A 13,440-nucleotide genomic window follows, 5' to 3' on the forward strand; every position below is an offset into this window, starting at 1 on the left:
TTAGATATAGCTCTGCCAAATTGAAGAAATGACAACTTATTGAAGATACAGCAACGTAGCGTGGTAACAGCAATAACAATGCGCAGCGCTCCTATGTCTCCTCTCTCCCCCCACCTTTTCTGTGCCGTTAGGATTTTCAATTTCAGGGTCAGTCCACAGTAGTGCAAAGTCTACAGTGACTGTAGACACTTACGGGTTACGATTGGTCAACCTGACTATAGACTTCCAATCAGATCACAGGAGCCGACTGTGGACGACCAATCAGATTACCGATGGCAAATGTGGACGACCAATCAGACCTTTACCCAAACAGTAAGGCACGAGCAGTTACCCAACGATTTGAATTGATGTATGAAAGTATGTTTACAATAACTAGGTATTCAGAGCTTCCTTCAATCAAACCTCTAACTTTGTTTCTAGATACCGTTACACACACAAACACAACAAAGCACAGATTAGTATAGGGGATTTCTTTTAGACAGATTTGGGGGGTGCACCGTTCCTGGAGGTACTGCAATACCAGGTCGATGCGTGGAGTGGACGGAGCAAGCCCCTATTCCATCTCCCTATTCCAAAAATCAATTTAATATATGGTCCCCGGGTAGGGGACGTATCAGATATTAAACTGATAAGAACAGATACTACACTTGATCTTAGCCAAAAGGCCGAGAAGCGATAACGTCATCACGGCGAAGATGAGCAAGTCATTCCCCTCACTGGCACTCTCACGGATGGTTAGCGAACTGATCTACAACTTAATTCATCACCAAATAAAACAACAAGAGTCTATAATAGTGAAAATGTACCACTGGTGCGATTTTGTTTGCGACGTTCAGGTTAAACTTGTGTTTGAAAATGAGTCTCCATGTTTACTTCCGGACACGTGGTATGCTTTAGTCCAATGAGAAGTAACGTTAAAAACACGGATAAATATCATGTCCAACTAGCAGACACAATTAAATATAGATTATCCTTATACAAGTATCCGTGTATGCTTTCCTAAACGGCGCGTAACGAACCTCGTCAGTTCGAAAGATAAATGGTGTAACGCTTCTAAACTCCCTTGCTGGTCACCAACACAGCTGTCTCTAGTGGGGAGGAGAGCTAACAGCACATGTCACGTCTCGTGCCTCCCACCGATGATGAAAACCCTCCGTAACTCAGAGAGTAGAACAGAAAGTGACACCACCAGGGAGAGAAGGCCGGTACTCAGATGCGTGGTTAACATTACACTTGCACACCGAGTTGTTATAAGCCGCTGTAATAGCAGGATAAATGCGGAGTAATAGATGCGAGATCCACTACCTCGACGGGAAATCAACGCTGTAATAAAGCAAACAAAGTTAGCGGTGTCCCCAACACCAGCACACACGTAACGTTAGCAAATTAGGTTTGAGTAAAGTGACATTATTAACCTTCATTATCTTTCCATGTAACTACTGCATTGGTCTGTTAGTTTAACAGGTATAATTGACTAGTACAGTGTTATTGTGACGGTAACGTGGAGCCGAGTCCTGGCGTTTCGTTAACAGTCCGTTATTTCAGTTATTTCAGCTTAAAGTCAGTCTAGACCAACGTTACATCAAAGACAAGGCGCCCCTTGACCAATATGAGTGTTGCCACGACTCAGTTTTCATTCCGCAGAGTTAAAACAAAAGACCATTTAGTTTGATATGCTAACTAGCAGCTAGCATTAGTTCAGCTAACTGTTAGCTAGCTTAATCAAAGAACAGGTGGTGCCGTAAAATACCCTTTAAAAGACCAGAACAAGTTGGTTTACGTAGAATTGATACCTTAATAGTGTACAGGCTATTATTCCTACAAGAATTGTCTATTTCTTTAGTCAAAGGGAACTTACTGAAAGTTGTCTTCGGTAGATGCTGATGGGCGAGGTGTTCCAGTGGGAGACAGCAGAGGTGTGTTCGCTGCATTTGACCGTGTGCTGAACGAGCTTTAGCTGTTAGCAGCTAGCTTTAGCCCAACTATCTAAACACACTTTTTTTGTCAAGTGCGACATTGGACATACAACGTTTTGCTGTTAGGAAATCCTGCATACCATTTTACTCACATAGAAGTGGTTATGAAAAATAAAATGAATGCACACACAAGATTCAGAACAGACAACAAATATAAGAGAGTTATTGCCTAAAACATAAGACTGTGCTTGATTCCATCTTTCTCTCTAAATGCCCCCCGTCAATATGTATCCTTCTTTATCCAAAAAGCTACAGGGACATTTGTCTTTTTTGAGACCCTAATGTCAAAAGCTACACATTCAAGCAGACTTCTGTTTAACCGTTTTTAATCTCTTTGTAGTTTTGTGAGTTTTTAGTTGAAGTAGCATCTGGAGACAATACAGGTGTCCAAATTTGAATCCTATTGTTTGCTTCTTGCTCGTTTTGGTCATATTACTTTGACATTTTTCTCTTTGTGGGCATTGTTTGTGTATCTTTTTGGTGTTGCTGCTTCTCTCTCTGGGCATTTTCAAATGGCCATTTTCTGATGGCCGGTTGCTTGCTGCCAGAGGATTTGCTGGAGTTTGAGCTGAAGGAGTTTATGGTGAGTCTGAATGAATTTAATTCGACATGGTGGCATCAAACAAGTAACATATAATTTCTTTTGAGTTACTTTTATTTTTTCAACATGGGCTCCTAAAACAAATTTGCTGTATCCATTAATTCTGACATCTTCTCTCGCATATTCTTGCTGGGCACAGAAAACCTCTATTCCACTGCACAATCTTGTTTTTTAAATAAAAGTGCTGTCTTTCTACTTGAATGTGAACTCTGTGCTTATACGTTTTATAAATAAAAACATGACTGCAAGATGGTTGGATGCAGAATTCCTGTATCCATTAATTCTGACATCTTCTCTCGCATATTCTTGCTGTTCACAGCAAACCTCTATTCTACTGCACAAACATACTTTTAATGAGACATGTTGCACCATTTAAGACTAACATGACCATATATAACAGCGCCACATAATCAATTGTTGACATTTTTGTTTTTTAAATAAAAGTGCTGTCTTTCTACTTGCCTGTGAACTCTGGGCTTTTTTTTCATCTAAATATCACAATTAAAAACATGACTGCAAGATGGTTGGATGCAGAATTCCTAATGTTGTTAGTAGCTTCCTAAATCCATTTCATTTTGTTGCATCAAAACTAATGTGAAAGGCGATCTTGCTTCAAAATGCCATCTCTAGAAGACAAATGAGTTGGTCTTCTAGAATTACCATTCAAAGAAGAGTGTTCTATATATACAGTGAGGGAAATAAGTATTTGAACACCCTGCTATTTTGCAAGTTCTCTTACTTAGAAATCATGGAGGGGTCTGAAATTGTCATCGTAGGTGCATGTCCACTGTGAGAGACATAATCTAAAAAAAAATCCAGAAATCACAATGTATGATGATAACTATTTATTTGTATGATACAGCTGCATACGAGTATGTTTTCCTCACTGTATATGTCCCATTCGCACCTGTACCAAAAGCTAAAAAAACAGACTATTGTGATTTAAACAGCATGCTTTTTGACCTGCGCAGCTTTACTCGTCTTTACAGTAGTGGTTTAAAGCACAGACCAATTGCATTCGAGTTAAACTATCCGGACTAATTGAGTATATGCATTATAGGCCGGATTATTACGAAGGTAGATTTGTGTCTTTATTTTGCAAACAAAAAAATGTCTCAAGAGCAAATTTACCATCCCATACCAAATTTCTTTGTTAAGCGCTTTACAACAACCAAGGTTGACCAAAGTGCTGTACAGAAAAATAGATATAAACACTACAATTAGTAACCACACAATAAAGCATGAAAAGTAACTAATTATGTCAAGTAGGCCAAAATAAAGTCGACATCTCACTAGGGGTCAAAGGCCAAAGAGAAAAAATGGGTTTTAAGAATGGTTTTAAAAACAGATAAAGAAGAGGCCTGCTTAACATGCAGCGGCAAATCGTTCCACAATTTAGGGGCAGACGCAGCAAAGGCACGGTCCCCTCTGAGCTTATGCTTAGTTTTAATGCACCATCAGGAGCAGCTGATCATCTGACCTGAGAGAGCGGACGGTTTTATAAGAATGTAAAAGCTCAGAGAGGTATGGCAGGGCAAGACCATTTAGGGATTTAAAAACAAATAACAGGATCTTAAAACGGATCCTAAATTGAACGGGCAGCCAGTGTAATGAAGCTAAAATAGGTGAAATGTGCTTGTGTTTACGTGTGCCCATTAAAAGACATGCTGCTGCATTTTGTACCATCTGGAGACAGGTGATGGATGACCCACCAACCCCCACATAGGGTAAATTACAGTAGTCCAGCCGTGTAGTTACAAAAGCGTGGATTTTGGCTTTATTTTGGCCAGCTTCCGTAAATGATAGAAGCTTGATTTGACAACAGCTTTGATCTGACAGTCAAATTTAAGCTCAGGGTCCACTTTAACTCCTAGGTTTGTGATGCTAGTTTTAATATAAGGTGCCAAGGGGCCCAGATCTCCCCGCAAAAGAGATGAGCAGAGGACGATACAGAGTCACCTAAGTTAACACAAAAAGTTTGATCCGCTAAGTATGACCTAAACCACTCCAGTGCTATGCCACTGATGCCCACCCACTGCCTTAAACGTGAAATCAATATTTCATGATCCACTGTGTCGAATGCAGCAGTTAGATCTAAAAGCACAAGGATAACACAGTCACCAGAGTCAGTAGCTAAAAAGATATCATTAAAAACTCTTAAAAGAGCGGTTTCCGTGCTGTGTGGAAATAGGCCTGAAATGAGCTAGAACTGACGAATCTAGAGCAGGTTTTTTAATCAGAGGTTGAACTACAGCATGTTTTAAGATTTCATGGACCACACCCGAGGTCAGGCTACTATTAATAATTTCAACAACAGATGGACCTACAGTGGAAAAAACTCATTAAATAGTCGAGGGGGGACAGCATCATTTGGGGAACCCGAAGGCTTCAAATGACCAACAACCTCCTCTAAAAAGATAAACGTCACCGACTCGAAATGATCAAAGACAGCAGAGCAGGGGACAGAGATTGAAGGGTCTGAAGCTGATGGTGCAATTTGAGACCTAATAGAAGTGACCTTATCAATAAAAAAGCAAAGGAAGTTTTCACACATAGCAGGGGATGCCTCCATACAAGCATTCTGCATTTAAAAGTGAATCAATTGTGTTGAACAAAACACGAGGCTTGTGACCATTTGCCAAAATAATATCTGAGAAATGTTTTCTTTTGGCATCTTTCACAGTTTCCTGATAATGACGCCAGCAATCCCTTAACATTTGAAGAGATACCTGCACTTTGTCCTTCTTCCACTTGCGCTCAGCTCTTCGGCACTGACGTCTGGCAGCATGAGTCATGTCATTTAGCCAGGGCTCAGATTTAGTTTTAGGCTGCCTGGATTTTAATGGAGCCACAGTGTCTAAAACAGTTTGGCAGGTGGAGTGAAACCATGAGCTCAGCTCTTCTGTCAGGAGTGATGGAGTTAAGACTGAAAGCAGCAGAGAACTGAGCAGCAGTGGAAGGGTTAATCTTAAGACAGCGCCGCAAGAGCAGTCTCGAATAACACAGGCATATGGTCAGAGAACACTGCGTCACATATCTCTAAATGAAGAACAGGCAAACCATATGATAAGACAAGATCAAGTGTGTGTCCATGTTCGTGTGTGGGTCCAGACACAGATTGCCATGGATTAAAAGAATCAATAAGGTTTAGAAAACCCTTTGCCAATGGTTTATCAGGACAACACACATGAACATTAAAATCCCCAACAATAAGAACATGATCATATTTAGGCATGATTTCAGCCAGAAAATCAGAAAAATCATTTAAAAAGTCCTTCTTGTACTTGGGGGGCCGATAGACCACAGCACACTGTGTGAGAGCGACCAATCTCAAATAAACTCAGCTCAAAGCTGCTGAAAGCGGATGACAATAATATCTTCTTACATTTATAATGACTCTTATATACTAATTTCCTGCATTGCAAGCAAAAATAAAGTCTGTAAGTAAAAATATATAAACTGAGAATAAATGATTTGTTAGTTTTGCTTATGAAACTATTGTTTTTGCTCTGAAAACGAAAAGATTTAGTTGAAAAAAAAGGCTTTGGTCTCGAATTAAAACGTTCTGGTCTCGGAGTTTGTACGTGGTGGGCGGGGATTTTGCCAAAATCATTTAAAATGCAGCAGCACTTTACGTTGTTTTCGTGTTGTTAGTGTCGCAGAGTGTTTTATTAAGGACAAATGGAGGGCTGCTGTGTGACATGAAGCCACGCTTTCTACGTGCATGTAACGTTAGCACACGTTAGCCCGCAGGGGGCGAACAGTGGTTACACGCACCTGGACGTGCCCACGTTAGCTAAGGTTAGCTACGCATCAATGGCACAATTTAAATAAATCCTATGGGCTTGGTCCTCCCCGACCGAGGTACTGTTGTTGACACTAGTCACCTTTGGAGGATTGGGACGCTACAGGTAACTTACCTGTGCCAGAACCAGATCTGCAGGAGGTACTGTGTGTACCTTACACATAGCACAATAACAAAGAAATGCAATTTAACGCAAGTTATTCATTCATTTGCTATATCACTCTAACCTAAATGGAGACATATTAACATTTTATTGTCTCGACCAGTGTTGGGAAAGTTCACTTTCTACATGAACTAGTTCAAAGTTCAGTTCACAAATTTTAAAATGAACTAGTTCAGTTCATAGTTCAAACTTCAAAATATTTGAAGTTCACAGTTCCAACTAGTTCAGTTCTTTTTTTCCATATGTTGCTTCAAGCTATTATTTTTCAAAATTATTGCCACAGCCCATATAGAACCACAGACAGCAATTATGTTATCAGTTTTAACACTGAAGCTATGCATCAGATTTAATCTTCATATCCAATTTTGAATCCTTATCCAACCAGGGTTTACATTAGCATTGAGGGGGCAGCATTTCCCCTTTGTTGCTTTAATGTTGCTGTCCATTCACTCCACAATAGCAGCAGCTGCAGCGTTCACCCCTACAGTACATTCTCAAACACATGCTCCTTGAATGGTCTTTTTTAAATAAGGAATAAAAACACGACAGTTATCATTAAGGTGCAAATGTTTGCAAAGAAAGGTCAGATTCCTCCCATCCTCACCGACCTTGTCAGTAACTTCATAAAACTCATTTAAATTATTATATTATGTCGCCTCCATGCATTTCTTTTTTTTTGATGACGCATGCGCGGTGCGACACTGGAGGCTGGTGTTGCCTGATTGGGTGTTTTTTCCGCAACTTATTAAGGCGCGTTTACGGTGTGTTTTCTATAGAAATCTGGCACCCCATTGAACGATGTTAACCTGAAAGAACGTGTCGTTCACAGACACCAGAATGAACGAGTTCACAGTAACGTTCATCGGGCATTAATACAGTACGTTCAGTTCACGTTCACCCAAAATATGAACAAGTTCGTGAACTATCGTTCAATGAACGCGTTCAGGCACAACACTGGTCTCCACTCAACAATATGTGAAAAACGAGGCCATTGCTATAATCATAATGAATGTGTTTGGTCTCAGTTCCTGCAGGCAGAACATGATGAGGAACCCGAGTGCTGATCCACAGCTTGGGTCACTGTAGCAGGCCACGAAAGTCCTGCTGCAGTGCACTGGATTCCTCTTCTTCTGGACGGGACATCTACATGCAGGTCCTTCAACCGGCAGTAGTTAAAAAAGTTAAAAACATATCACAGAACCATGCTCTTGCCAACAAATATTTAACGTATTCATCACACTTCCTGCAGCATTCTTAATGGCAGTTTGCAGGAGTGTTTAAAATATTCATAATCTTTAATGTGGGCTACTTGGAATGTGATGGTGTCTGTACAAGCACTGACACATGGGTAACATACAGTGTGATTCCGACACAAATGATACCATTTCACAGTAAGTTTGAATGCTTGCTGATCTTCCAAAAGCAGATGTCTGTGAGCTTAACTGGTCATCTGCTGGATTGCTGAGGCTACAGTCAAAGACTGTTCTGCATCGTCCCCATCAGGTTGTGCATTTTAAAGAGAAATACAAACTGGGACAAAATAAATCTCTCCAGTCATTTTATATGCAAACAGTAAAATATAATGCTCATTGCAACAGTTATATGTTATAGAATTAGGGTGGAAATCTGAACTTTCAATCATAAACTATTATTTTCAATGAATGGTTGGACATACCTGCTATAGTTCTAGGAGAAAATGCTCAATTACAGGACAGTTGCATAATTGCACTGCTGCCATCAAGGTAAAAACCAGACTAATGAGACATTTAACTGGCTCATTGACATGAGTGCATGCCCGGCTGTTTCAGTTTGCACTGAGGATCGCTCCATCCCCTGACTCTGTCCCTGACTCTGTCCCTGACTCTGTCCCTGCCCTTGTCCCTCCTTTGTCCCTCACATTTCACAGCTGTGGCCCTTGAAATCAGGGACACATCTATGTAGTAACGTTAAGTAATGAGTCCTCCTTGGAGAAACAACATGAGCCCACATGAAAGCGGGACTTCATGTCAACACAGCAGCCCTCCATGTCGTTCCTAATAAAACACTCTGCGACACCAACAACATGAAAACAACGTAAAACAGAGCAAAAGTGTTTTGTTTTGAGAGCAAGAACAATAGTTTCATAAGCAAAACTAACAAATAATGAATTCTCAGTTCATATATTTTAACTTACAAACTTTATTTTTGGTTGCAATGCAAGAAGTTTGCCCTCGAAACATTTTTTTTGGTTTGCATAATAAAGACACAAATCTACCTTCATAGATAATATTGTCTCAATACTGCAGACATAGGAGAGAGGTAGCGGCCAAGTACAAATAAAAAAAACGGTAGGAAGAAAAAGAAAGATTGCAAAATTTGAGAAAAAGACGAGTGAGACACAATGAGCTCCTCCATGTGAGGTGGAGAATGGCCCTGATGCATTCATGCCCAGAGTTAAAATCCTGGCAGGACAAACTACGTAGAGCTCAATTATCTTTCTTGCCCAAAAAGTGGTGGACTGTTACATTTTTTAAATGTGTTTGGATTTATTATGGATAATTTCCTGAGACTGTCGAGTCTAAATGTGAAGCAGAAAAGCTTCGAATTCAAGCTTTACTTCCCGTTATTTTATTTCTTCTTATTGAATCACTTTGTTTAAACATGGAGAAATTGTATTTTTTTTAAATAGACCCCCTACTTTCATTTAGTTAATTGAGAAAACATTATTTATATTTGCAGTCACACATATATGTTTAGTTCTTTGTTACGTGACAATAAATATTAAAGTCTTTGAATCATGCTGTTCATGAGTTTTAGAATCATGCTGAATTCATTCGATTTGTTAGTCGTGTATTGATTACATGCAGATGTTGATCCAACTCTTTTCCTCTACTTAATCACACTAAGCAGTCACATGATGATCTTCTGGACCTTTGCTTCTAGAAATGTTCTCTAACTGGACCTATTTACATTTTAGTTGAATACCCCTGTTCTACAGTGAATTTATTTATTACCTTTTTTGAATGTTGCTATATCAGAAAGTGCAGAAGTTCTTCTTCCGGTTTGATTCTGGTTTGATTGCAGTTAAAGAAACAGAGAAAAGGATTTGGTTTCGTGTTTTAATGATGCACTTACTCTCTGATTGACCCGCCCCCCTCCGACAGTCAGTTCGCCTCCAGGGGAAACACTGTGTGGTGACTGTAAACATTATAGTAAAGGCCTATCTTATCAATACACTGTACAATATTGAATGGCTGATTTAATTTGCAAATTAGAAATAGACTTTTAGTCTTTAATGCATTTAAATACAATAAATGAGGAAAAAGGTAGGAATTGCCAACCTAAAGTCTACCAATTACAATTTCTACACTATTTAATACCAAACATGGGTGTAGCTGTTTGTCTGAACATATTGACGGTGTTGCCAGCAAAATGGGACGGGGCATAGCTATGATCAGTAAGTGCTTTGCTTATTCACAACTCTGTTGTTTGTCAAGTGTCACAGTCCTTTTGTCACCTGCTACACTGTCCATCCATATGGTCAGCAGCTGCTAAGGACATGAATAAACTACAACTCGTTCAAAATCAGGGTCAGTCCACAGTAGTGCAAAGTCCCGTTGCCTAGCAACCTGCTGCTTGACAGTAAAGGTTATAAAACCTGAAAAATGTATAGTAAGTAAAGATAGGGAATATAATCAATTTAGTTTAATTCAAGATAGGCTTCTCCTCCGGCGCATGATCTATTTCAGGTGTACACCACAGCACTTGAGTGAAGTTTATTTACGATGCAATACAGCTGCGCCTTTTTTACAGATATATGCACAGTGTAAACAGCTGTTGTTCAAACAACAGTTTAACCAGCGTGTAGATGAGCCTGTTGAGCTGAGCACTGACGTCTTGTTGAGCTGGACTTTGCACTTATCCATCGGTAGCCTCTGGATCACAACAACATCAACCAGATGTTCTCTCTTTGTGCTGCAGTGGAGGCAGATGCTCCAGTGAGCTCTGTACAGCTGGTTGAACTGCTTCTCATGCTCCTCCACTTCATTCCAGGCTTCAAGGACAGGTTTGGGGTGTTGACAAGTTGCCATGTAAATGCAGTAAGTTCAAATGAGCACATTGTTCAGCAATCAATGCATCGCATTTTGTTCTACCAGATTTACATATACTCACAGAGACCAGAGGGTGAACGCTGGGAGTGAGCCTCCTCGTCGCTCTGGTACGCCTCTGGATCTGGATCATGGCTGCCCATGCTGAACCTCCTCCTTACCTGTGCTCCATCTGAACGGGTATCCAACCCCAGCAGCTCGTCAGAAGGGACATTGGCAGGGCCCCGGACGTTGTCGTCCACAGTCTCTCCGAATAGAAGCAGCAGGTGTTGAGGCGCTTCTGTAGTTCCGTCCTTTGGCGGCAAACACGGCGTCTGAGATCATGTTTGTATTCCACCAAGCAATGGCACTCATCAGGTGAACTTGAGTGGGCCGTACAGCACAATCGGGACCTGAGGAGAGGATCAACTTTAATGCCAATTTGTCTTAATAACTCCACACAAGTACACAGCTGGTACACATCCTGGTAAAACCTTCAATATATATATATATATGAAGCTGGCTAAGTATAAGCTAGTAAAACGTGGGGGGGGGATCTCTTAACTGCCAACTAATCATCACTACAAACTGGAGGGAACAAGATTAATATAGATAAACCTTCAGAGGTTTTAATCCAGATGAGACCAGTAACCTGCTTATCTCATCCCAGAAGATATGAGTGACGTTTTTCATTCAACAAGTTATCAGGGGAGAGCGCGAACGCAGTCCCCCACTACCAGAAATTATGCAATCGAGATTCCCACATTTGGGGAATTCGCAGAGGTCAGCTCAACCGGAGTGCAATGGCTAAGCCTCGCCCTGGGTGAACCACCTTCTTGATCATGGTATCTCCCTTGCCAGGTAAGTATGAGTTGTACACATCAGAGTCAGGGAAGTCTTTCACACACATACCAAGTTGACCGATGGTGCTGTCCATCAAGACATCACCAAGAAAACAGACAGAGGAGCTGCAAACCTACAGGAAGTTCATGTAAAGTCATAGTCACCAGGGATGTAGATTGTAAACATTTTACTTCAGACATGATGCTCTTATTTCCCACGATGCATGGCTGTATTTTCACAACAAAAGCCAACCTAAAATCGCCAGCTGCATCTATTCATCTCCAACAAATGAGTGACGAGTCATCAGAAGGTTCACATGAGACAAAGCTAAACACAACTGCAATCAAAAGTTATTTGTCCCTCTTCTGGAACTCAAAGGAAAGAATAAAATAACTTAACAAATTTGGTTCTTTCATTTCAACCACTTCCTGTTTCTTGGTTTACCGCTGGTGCTCTAGCGACACACTGCCATCTATTGGTGTGGAGTAGTAATAACACTACATGTTTAGCAAATATAATTAATACAATTTAACTAGAACTGGACATGATTACCTCCATGATGACTGATTGCAGTTGTGTTGCATTAGATATAGCTCTGCCAAATTGAAGAAATGACAACTGATTGAAGATAAAGCAACGTAGCGTGGTAACAGCAATAACAATGAGCGCTCCTATGTCTCCTCTCTCCCCCCACCTTTTCTGTGCCGTTAGGATTTTCAATTTCAGGGTCAGTCCACAGTAGTGCAAAGTCTACATGACTGTAGACACTTACGGGTTATGATTGGTCAACCTGACTATAGACTTCCAATCAGATCACAGGAGCCGACTGTGGACGACCAATCAGATTACCGGTGGCAAATGTGGACGACCAATCAGACCTTTACCCAAACAGTAAGGCACGAGCAGTTACCCAACGATTTGAATTGATGTATGAAAGTATGTTTACAATAACTACGAATTCAGAGCTTCCTCCAATCAAACCTCTAACTTTGTTTCTAGATACCGTTACAAACACAAACACAACAAAGCACAGATTAGTATAGGAGATTTCTTTTAGACAGTTTTGGGGGGTGCACCGTTCCTGGAGGTACTGCAATACCAGGTCGATGCGTGGAGTGGACGGAGCAAGCCCCTATTCCATCTCCCTATTCCAAAAATCAATTTAATATATGGTCCCCGGGTAGGGGACGTATCAGATATTAAACTGATAAGAACAGATACTACACTTGATCTTAGCCAAAAGGCCGAGAAGCGATAACGTCTTCACGGCGGAGATGAGCAAGTCATTCCCCTCACTGGCACTCTCACGGATGGTTAGCGAACTGATCTACAACTTAATTCATCACCAAATAAAACAACAAGAGTCTATAATAGTGAAAATGTACCACTGGTGCGATTTTGTTTGCGACGTTCAGGTTAAACTTGTGTTTGAAAATGAGTCTCCATGTTTACTTCCGGACACGTGGTATGCTTTAGTCCAATGAGAAGTGACGTTACAACACGGATAAATATCATGTCCAACCAGCAGACACAATTAAATATAGATGAATCCTTATACAAGTATCCGTGTATGCTTTCCTAAACGGCGCGTAAAGAACCTCGTCAGATCGAAAGATAAATGGTGTAACGCTTCTAAACTCCCTTGCTGGTCACCAACACAGCTGTCTCTAGTGGGGAGGAGAGCTAACAGCACATGTCACGTCTCGTGCCTCACACCGATGATGAAAACCCTCCGTAACTCAGAGAGTAGAACAGAAAGTCTGACACCACCAGGGAGAGAAGGCCGGCACTCAGATGCGTGGTTAACATTACACTTGCACACCGAGTTGTTATAAGCCGCTGTAATAGCAGGATAAATGCGGAGTAATAGTTGCGAGTCCCACTACCTCGACGGGAAAACAACGCTGTAATAAAGCAAACAAAGTTAGCGGTGTGCACAACACCAGCACACATGCAAATTAGGTTGGCGTAAAGGGACATTATTA

The 13,440-nt window shown here is 40.9% G+C and overlaps 3 non-coding genes across 3 annotated transcripts; all 3 read right to left on the reverse strand.

Moving 5' to 3' along the window:
* Positions 1–486: 486 nt before the first annotated feature.
* On the reverse strand, positions 487–677 carry LOC119223510 (U2 spliceosomal RNA). The gene has a single exon (XR_005120930.1). It is a non-coding gene; the product is annotated as a U2 spliceosomal RNA (small nuclear RNA).
* Positions 678–11,317: 10,640 nt separating this feature from the next.
* Positions 11,318–11,481, reverse strand: LOC119223495 (U1 spliceosomal RNA). Its single transcript, XR_005120927.2, has one exon. It is a non-coding gene; the product is annotated as a U1 spliceosomal RNA (small nuclear RNA).
* Positions 11,482–12,520: 1,039 nt separating this feature from the next.
* LOC119223504 (U2 spliceosomal RNA) lies at positions 12,521–12,711 on the reverse strand. Its single transcript, XR_005120929.1, has one exon. It is a non-coding gene; the product is annotated as a U2 spliceosomal RNA (small nuclear RNA).
* Positions 12,712–13,440: the final 729 nt, after the last annotated feature.

The sequence above is a fragment of the Pungitius pungitius genome, chromosome 3 (genome assembly GCF_949316345.1).
Source record: "Pungitius pungitius chromosome 3, fPunPun2.1, whole genome shotgun sequence".
NCBI lineage: Eukaryota > Metazoa > Chordata > Actinopteri > Perciformes > Gasterosteidae > Pungitius > Pungitius pungitius.